This window comes from Neovison vison, chromosome 5, assembly GCF_020171115.1.
Source record: "Neovison vison isolate M4711 chromosome 5, ASM_NN_V1, whole genome shotgun sequence".
Lineage (NCBI taxonomy): Eukaryota > Metazoa > Chordata > Mammalia > Carnivora > Mustelidae > Neogale > Neogale vison.
Genome location: NC_058095.1, coordinates 126,484,635 through 126,492,568, shown reverse-complemented (window position 1 = coordinate 126,492,568; position 7,934 = coordinate 126,484,635). Strand labels below are relative to the sequence as shown.

Sequence of the window (7,934 nt, the reverse complement as noted above, 5' to 3'; positions counted from 1 at the left end):
GTATAATCTCTACTTAGCCTTTCTGACAAATCTCCTCCTTGATTACTTGGGTTGAGTTCTGTGTCCAAGATGATTTTTTTATATTACTTTTTAGAAAACCATTAGAATTTAGTATGTACTATTGTCATCATATTGATTGGATTGCATTTATTAATATTGGCTTAATTGTCTATATAAATTGAACATATATAAGAGTACTATAGGATAATTGATTACTTGTTTTCTGATGCATAGAACGTGTATGCCATATAATAAGCATTTAACAAATTATTTTATATTATTGAACGTATATTGTTTCATCGTTTTTTAATTTATATACTAATGCCTATTTATCATGTTATGTGTTATTGTTATAAGTATTTTGTATGCACTATTTCTTTAACCCTCACAACAGCCTTTGACTTAAAGACTATATTCTGGGGCGCCTGGTGGCTCAGTGGGTTAAGCCACTGCCTTCGGCTCAGGTCATGATCCCAGGGTCCTGGGATGGAATCCTGCATTGGGCTCTCTGCTCAGTGGGGAGCCTGCTTCCTCCTCTCTCTCTCTCTCTGCCTGCCTCTCTGCCTACTTGTGATCTCTCTCTGTCAAGTAAATAAATAAATTTTTTAAAAAAGACTATATTCCAATTGTAGAGATGAGAAACTTGATGTCTTTATTCAATTTCTCCCAAAGGAGACTGTGATGAAGATTATTAAGCAAATGATTTATCTAGAAAGTGCTCCCAGGAGAAACCAGAAGGAAATAGAGGAAGCAGGTTGGGAAGGTAAAAAAACAAAAACAAGAACAAAACAAAACGAAAAAACCTAGTAAGGTATAATTTCTAGCTAAGTGTGGCCTTATCCCAGAGAGAAGTTCTAGAATATAAATTAGGTCTTATATATTGTCCTAAAGGCAAATGAGCTGAATTTTCACCCTACTGCACCAGTTAGTCCTTGGCTAACAGTACCCCAGGCAGTTATAAGCTTCGAAGCAAATCTTCTCTCTCTCTCTCTACCTATAGTCAAAACAGCTTTACATGCAAATGGGAGTCCTCTGAATAGAGTCCCTACTGCAGCAGTTTGAAGCAAGTAACATATAAGGGAAGCAGGAATGAACAAAACAGTTAAAGGGATCTAGATCCAAGGACTCCTGTGTGGGTTCCTACAGGCTTCATTATAAGGAGGCTAAATAACCTGCCCAAGTTCTCCCAGTTAGACAGCAGAGCTGAACTGGAACACTGAGCTTCCTGTTCTCAATTCTGTGTTCTTAACTACTGTCCTATGTTGTTATTCCTCCATTATATTAATTTAGAACATTAATCTTTTAACATGGTTTCTACTTAATTGACTAAACTATCAGCTAAAATATGCTGCACTCTGAAGTCTGACCAAATCATTCTTTAAGGTTTATATTTTGCAAGGTACAATGTGTATTTTGGTAAGAGTATTGGCTTTGGGATCAGAGAGTTATGGGTTATAATACTTGTTTCATTCTGTATTATGCAGGGTTCTCCAGAGAAACAGAATCAATGCCATGTGTATATATAAGAGATTTATTTTAAGGAACTGACCACAGGGTTATGAAGGCTAGCAACTCCAAATATGCAGGGTAGCCTGAAAGACTGGAAACCCAGGGAAGAGCTGATGTTACAGTCCTGGTCTGAGGGTCAAATGGGTAGAATTTCCACTTGCTCAGAGGAGCTCAGTCTTTGTTTTAGTGAGACCCTCAGCTGACTAGATGAGTCCCATCCAAACCATCAAGGGCAATTGTTTTACAGACAACCAATGGATTTAAATGCTAACATCACCCCAAACCATACTCACAGAACCATCAGAAATGTTCAGAACAACATTTCACCAACTGTCTGGGCATCATGGCTCAATCAAATTGACACAAAATATTAACCATCATACACACTTTTATAATTACCTTTAAGAAACTTTCTAACCTCTCAAACTAAGTTTCCTCTTATAATTTTGCCTCGTTTTCTTTATCTTTTATGTGTTTTCTTATCATCATTAGTAATCACAACATTGTTAGTTCAAGCCAAGAATTAATTGGCATAGAATGAGAATAGAACAAAGCACCTAGCAATGTAGCCCATGATATATATTCCATAAATGGCAATATTTACAGAAAGTAGGTCTAATTTCTTCATTTTTTTCTCCCTCAGAGTTTGTGGGTTTGGAGATTCAGAGTTTGAAAAGGTACATGTTAATGATTAGCTTGTTTAGGTGATTATAAGGGATTAGAGCATATGATTGTTCCTTTTATAGTGCCCATTTCTTTGCCTTTGTAGAAAAAGGAGAAAAAATTATATAATGTTAAGAATCTTAAAAAAAAATGGTATCATGAATAAAAGACTTTAATTTTCAGAAAAATAAGAATGTTCCCCTGCTGGAAATGACTCATTTATAATAATCTAAGTTTCAGGAATATGCTAGCTGTCTCAGAGCCTTAAGAAATATTGCTTTCTATGTATTAAATTATTTTTACTTTTTTTTTTTGGTGATTAACTGTTGGAAAATAAACTGATTATCTTATACTATTCAATGTCTACTACTTCATACAGAGTGAACAATACAGAAATGTTTGCTAATAGTATATTGCAAGCAATATTGCATTAAATGTTTTGTAAGTTTTATATTCTCATAATGTAGTGAGACTTACAAACAATAAACAATGCACAGAACACACTACAAAATCAAGCCTGTCAAACAGGAATTAGAAAGGTTATTCAATAGATAATTAATAATTAGTGTGAGAGGCTTCAAATCAAGGTGACAGGAGGTAAGGAATGACTTCCTTTAGAGATAACCTAAATTATGACCCAAAGGAATGGAGGGAGTTGATCACCAAAGAACCAGAAGATAGGTTTTTAGACATTATGGAAATCAAATGCAAAACACATGAAATAAAGAAAGTAAAGAAGATAGCATGATGTAGAGTCAATCAGAGAACCAATGATGCTAGAACATAGTGAGCTGGGAAGAGTAAAGTAACATTAGAGAAGCAGAAATAGGCCAGACAAGAATTGAACCGATTGTCCACTTTCTTCTAAGTTAATGAGAGCTAATCGCTTCTCTGCCTTTTGTCTAAGATGAAGTATAAGTTAATGAGAGCGAGGTAGTCACAGATCAAGAGCTCTAGAAGGTATAATGTAAGTTTGAGAAGGAAGATGGAGCATGGGAGTATGCAATTTAGAACACTGAAATGAAACTAGGAGTCCATTTGACAAAAAGGAAAAAAAAAACAGGCATTCAAGATTTTTGGTAAAAGCAAAAGCATAGAGGAATGGTGGACATAGTGGAATACCTTTTTTAAAATTAAGGGAATTTAGTTCTAGAATCATGGTAGTAAATACATAAATCACATGGTGTCATGGCCACACATTCTATTTCCACTATTACAAGTTGGTGGAGATATGACTAAGTGGTATCATCTTTGTTTTTTCCTAGAACGATAAACAAATACACACTCCCCTTCTCTTAGCACAAGAGACACCTCCCTATATCTCCCTACAAGTATTAGCATGGCAATGAAGCCCTCTTTCATAAATGAGAAGCTTTTCCTTACTTTGGTAACTCTTCAAGACACAAAATTTCCATAACAAATTTATGCTAAAATCAAGATCTTTATTCATAATTCTTTGACTTTGTCAATCTCTCTAACCCATTTATCTCACCATTAGGTCACTATTTATGAAGATATCCTGGCTTCCCCTCTTTACATAACTCAATTAAATTTTATAATCATCAGTAGTGTTAAATCCTTTCTACTTAACTTAGTCCCCTAACACACTTTAACCATAATTGTTTGCTTAATTGTTTAATTTCCTTGACTCTATGGTTCTTGACCTCAAGGATATTGTTTATTTACTTGACAGTTCTATATTTAGCACTAAAAAGGCACTATCTGTATTTATAGTTGTATCTATCTACTAATGTTATATCTGAACCCAATGATTTATTGATATAACCAACTTGCCCAGTTAAAAAAAAATAATCAGTAAGAAGCAGTGCATTATAACAAGAAACAATGATTTAAGAATATGTTCTAGGGCAAAAAAAAAAAAAAAAGAAAGGAAAAAAAAAAGAAAAAAGTTATATACATATCCATATCCTAATTTCCAGGCATACAAAAAATAGGCAAAGTGGAGAAACAAGTTATAAACAAGTAGACAAATAATACATACATTGCTAATACTCCCATTTAGTACTGTAGCTATAAAAACCCAAGCAACATATAATTCAATTCCAAATTAGTGATGATATATTTTATTATATTCTTTATCAACTTGCTATAAGGAGAAAGATTCTACTGGAACAAAAATAAACATGCTTGTTGCAGCAGCACATACACTAAAATTGGAACTATACATAGAAGATTTGCAGGGCCCTTGCATGAGGATGACCCAAATTCATGAAGTGTTTCATATTTAAAAACAAAACAAAACAAAAAAACCTTATGAAATGTCAATTTAACTTTTACATTAATTTAATTAGATTTGGGGTGACATATTTTATTTTGGTTTTTATTCTGTAGCCAAGGCAACAATGATTTTAAAATATCATTGAGGGGTGCCTGGGTGGCTCAGTGGGGTAAGCCTCTGCCTTTGGCTCCGGTCATGATCCCAGGGTCCTGGGATCGAACCCCACATAGGGCTCCCTGCTCAGCAGGGAGCCTGCTTCCCCTCCTCTCTCTGCCTACTTGTGATCTATCTGTCAAATAAATAAATAAAATCTTTAAAAAAATAAAATATAATTGATATAATTGATCCATTTTTTATGTGTAACTTCACAATGGAATACACAATATTCTAAATTTAAAGACATAACAATGAAATTCAGTCTCTCAGATGACCAATGAATTCAGGCTGAGAGTTTGATTATCTTATGATTTTGGTGTCTTAAAGTATATATATTGAGATACATATATAGTGTGTGTGTATGATTAAGTAATATATATTATTATTAAGCAATTTATTTATGCTTAAATCTTTTCTTTTTCTAAAATCCCCTCTGGGACAACTGAAGAACAGGTTTATCAACACTGAACAGACTCTTAGATGACATGTTGGAAATTTGTTGTAGTATTTACAAATAAAAATATTGCTTTAGTATGTGTGTCATGAGTAATAAATATGCCTACATTCTATGTTTTAGCAAAAGAAATGCATTACAGTTAAATAGAATCATAATTTCTAGGACCCATAACATGCCATTTTTCTCTCATCTTTTGTTATTTAAAGGGATTTACAGAAGGCTTAGCTGAGGTTTAGTAAGACATTTCATCACCCAATGTATTCATTATTCATTGCTGTGTAACAAATAAGCCCAATATTTAGCAGCTAAAAGCACAGACCACCTATTATCTTATAGTTTCTGGAGGGCAGGAATTTGGGAACAATTCAGGAACAATTTGGATAAATTTAACTGAGGGTATTTCACAAAGCTGCAATCAAGATGTTATCTGAGACTGCAGTCATTTCAGACTCATGTCGAGGAGGAATTGCTTCTAAGCACACTCAGATGCTACTGGCTTAAGACAGCAGGTCCTTACCATGTGGTCAGTTCCACAGGAATACAGACACTGTGACAACCTTTCTTTCACCAAAGCAAAGTAAGAGATAGAGACAACTAAAGCTAGAGCAAGAGAGAAACAAGAAATATTTTCCAAGATGGAAGGCATTTTTTTTAAAACCTAATACCAAACATCCTGTTACTTCTTCCATATTTTGTACAAAAAAAAAAAAGTCTACAGTCCACAATTAGTGAAGGAAATTACATCAGAGCATGAACCAAGAGCCAAAGTTCATTGGGGGTCATCCTAGAACCTGTCAACCAGAGTCTTCTCTCAAGTAATCAATAAGTTATATCTTTCAACTATGCAGAATGTACTCTATCCCCTCCAAATTACCTTGAGTTTCATCCTTATGAACTCAGTTCAAAGTCCATAGGCTCAACCTCTAAATCATGTCCAGATACAAATAAAGCAACATGAATGTCTTTCCTCAAGTACACCACCTCAAGTGTGACTTCTCCAAATCTGTGGATCTGAGAAAGTAGAGAGATAAGTAACCTGCCCCCATTTCCCCAACAAACACTCAACATATAATATTGGAATAAGCATTGGATGGCTGCTACAGGTATTCTAGTTCAAAAGAAAGAAAAAATTGGGAAGACAAAGGAGGAACTAATTCACAGAAATTGTAACATCCAATCATACAAATACTGGCAGTTCTTTGAGTAGGACTCAGGCCAGGGAATAATTTTCTATGAATTTCAATTGTGACTTCATTGTTTTTGGTACCATCCTCTTGGTCATGTTCCTTTACTTTCCTTTTTTATGAAACATACCATGCATCTGCAATGATAGAGTAGGCAATTAGTGAGACATGAGCAGGGAACTGGTGTTTTATGACTGTTAAGAAGTTTCAAACAGCTGGGGAGACTTTGGGGAACACACAGGCAATCTCCCATATGACCGTTGCCTATAGTGATCTATAGCTTCATTGTAATACATTTACATTGAGGTTTGACCCCTGTTGTAGAGGACAGCTGCCGTGTCAGTTCCAACAAGCACCATATAGGGCCAGAAACTCCCTGTACCAGCCAATGGGAAGAGTCTCTTAGATGATTGGAGGGAACCTTAGCCAGAGACTGACTTGGCTATGACTCATAACTTAGTCAAACATGAGAAGAAAAGATGACCCTGGTCCTCATGTTGTTGTCACCTCTGTACCTGCCTGCTATCCCCAAGTCCAGGGTGTACTCTTGCTTTAACTGCTATAAATGCTTGTTTACTTAAGAATTTGTCTCTGAATTCTTTCTTGGCTGACCTTAAGGACAGAGGTGAGGGAACAGGATTTGCCACTGACAGAACTGAATAGATCTCTCATTGTCCTTCTTGCTAGTAGAATTTTGGGGATCCAGAGGTGTCTCCTAATTTTGTACAACCTCTGACTCTCAATCCAAACAGGTGATGTTTTGGCCCCTCTAATACCAAATCAGTATCTTAACCTTCTACCTTAGGCAACCAAAAAAAAAAAAAAAAAGTAGCAAACTAAGCCTGAAAATAGCAGAAGGAATGAAAAAATAGACTCTTCACTCTAAATGTATGTAGTGTGATTATTAATTATATCTTAATAAAGATGTGTAAAAAACTTCAATCAGATGTAATTTATGTTTTAAAAAACAAACGTAACTTCAACATGTTAATGATCACAGAAATTTTCACTTTAATCCTCTTTTCTTATTTAGAAAATAAACATTGGAATTCTTTTCTAAAGTCCTCCAATAGCAAGTAAAAGAATGTGTCTATACGGAGAGATACTTGATGATGATAGGACTCCATGCTGGTTGACATAAAATTGTGTCTAGTATTTGTCCCAATAACACAACCTCCAGATATTTTGGACAAAAATGGGCCTACTTTCATTAGCCCAATACCCTTTTTCTTCTCTCTCATTTTAATTGCTTTTTTGTTTTTGTTTTTGTTTTTCTATAGTCTCATATTAGGACTTTCTCTTCCAAACCACAGTCCTGGCCAGGGATAAGCTACCCTCCTGCACTAAAGCACCCTGATTATGCTATGACTTTATTTCTGCTCTGCACCCTTCTAACAGAGGCCAACTCCACTAGGATGCTAGATATGGACTCCAAAGTACAAAGGAGTGCCAGAAAAATCTGCTAAAAGGCTCCATGGGGGAAAATTAATAAACCACATATGAAAAAAAAATCACATATCAGCCAAGAGCCTGAAATTTTGGAAAGTGAGATGAGAGGGAAAATAGGGAATGAGAATCAATCATTCTTTCCACAAAAGTAGGTTAATCTGTGAATGGGTGAGCATTTGGATTGCAAGGGAGTAGTAGTAGGAACATGATGATATTACCTTGTGTGATGCTTAATTTTCTGTCAGCTTGACTAGGTTAAGTGATGCCCAGTTAGTCC

At 35.2% G+C, this 7,934-nt stretch overlaps 1 non-coding gene across 1 annotated transcript; it reads left to right on the top strand.

Annotated features, from left to right (window-relative positions):
• The first annotated feature begins 4,316 nt into the window (after positions 1 to 4,316).
• On the top strand, positions 4,317 to 4,421 carry LOC122908052. Its single transcript, XR_006384855.1, has one exon. It is a non-coding gene; the product is annotated as a U6 spliceosomal RNA (small nuclear RNA).
• The last annotated feature ends 3,513 nt before the right edge of the window (positions 4,422 to 7,934 follow it).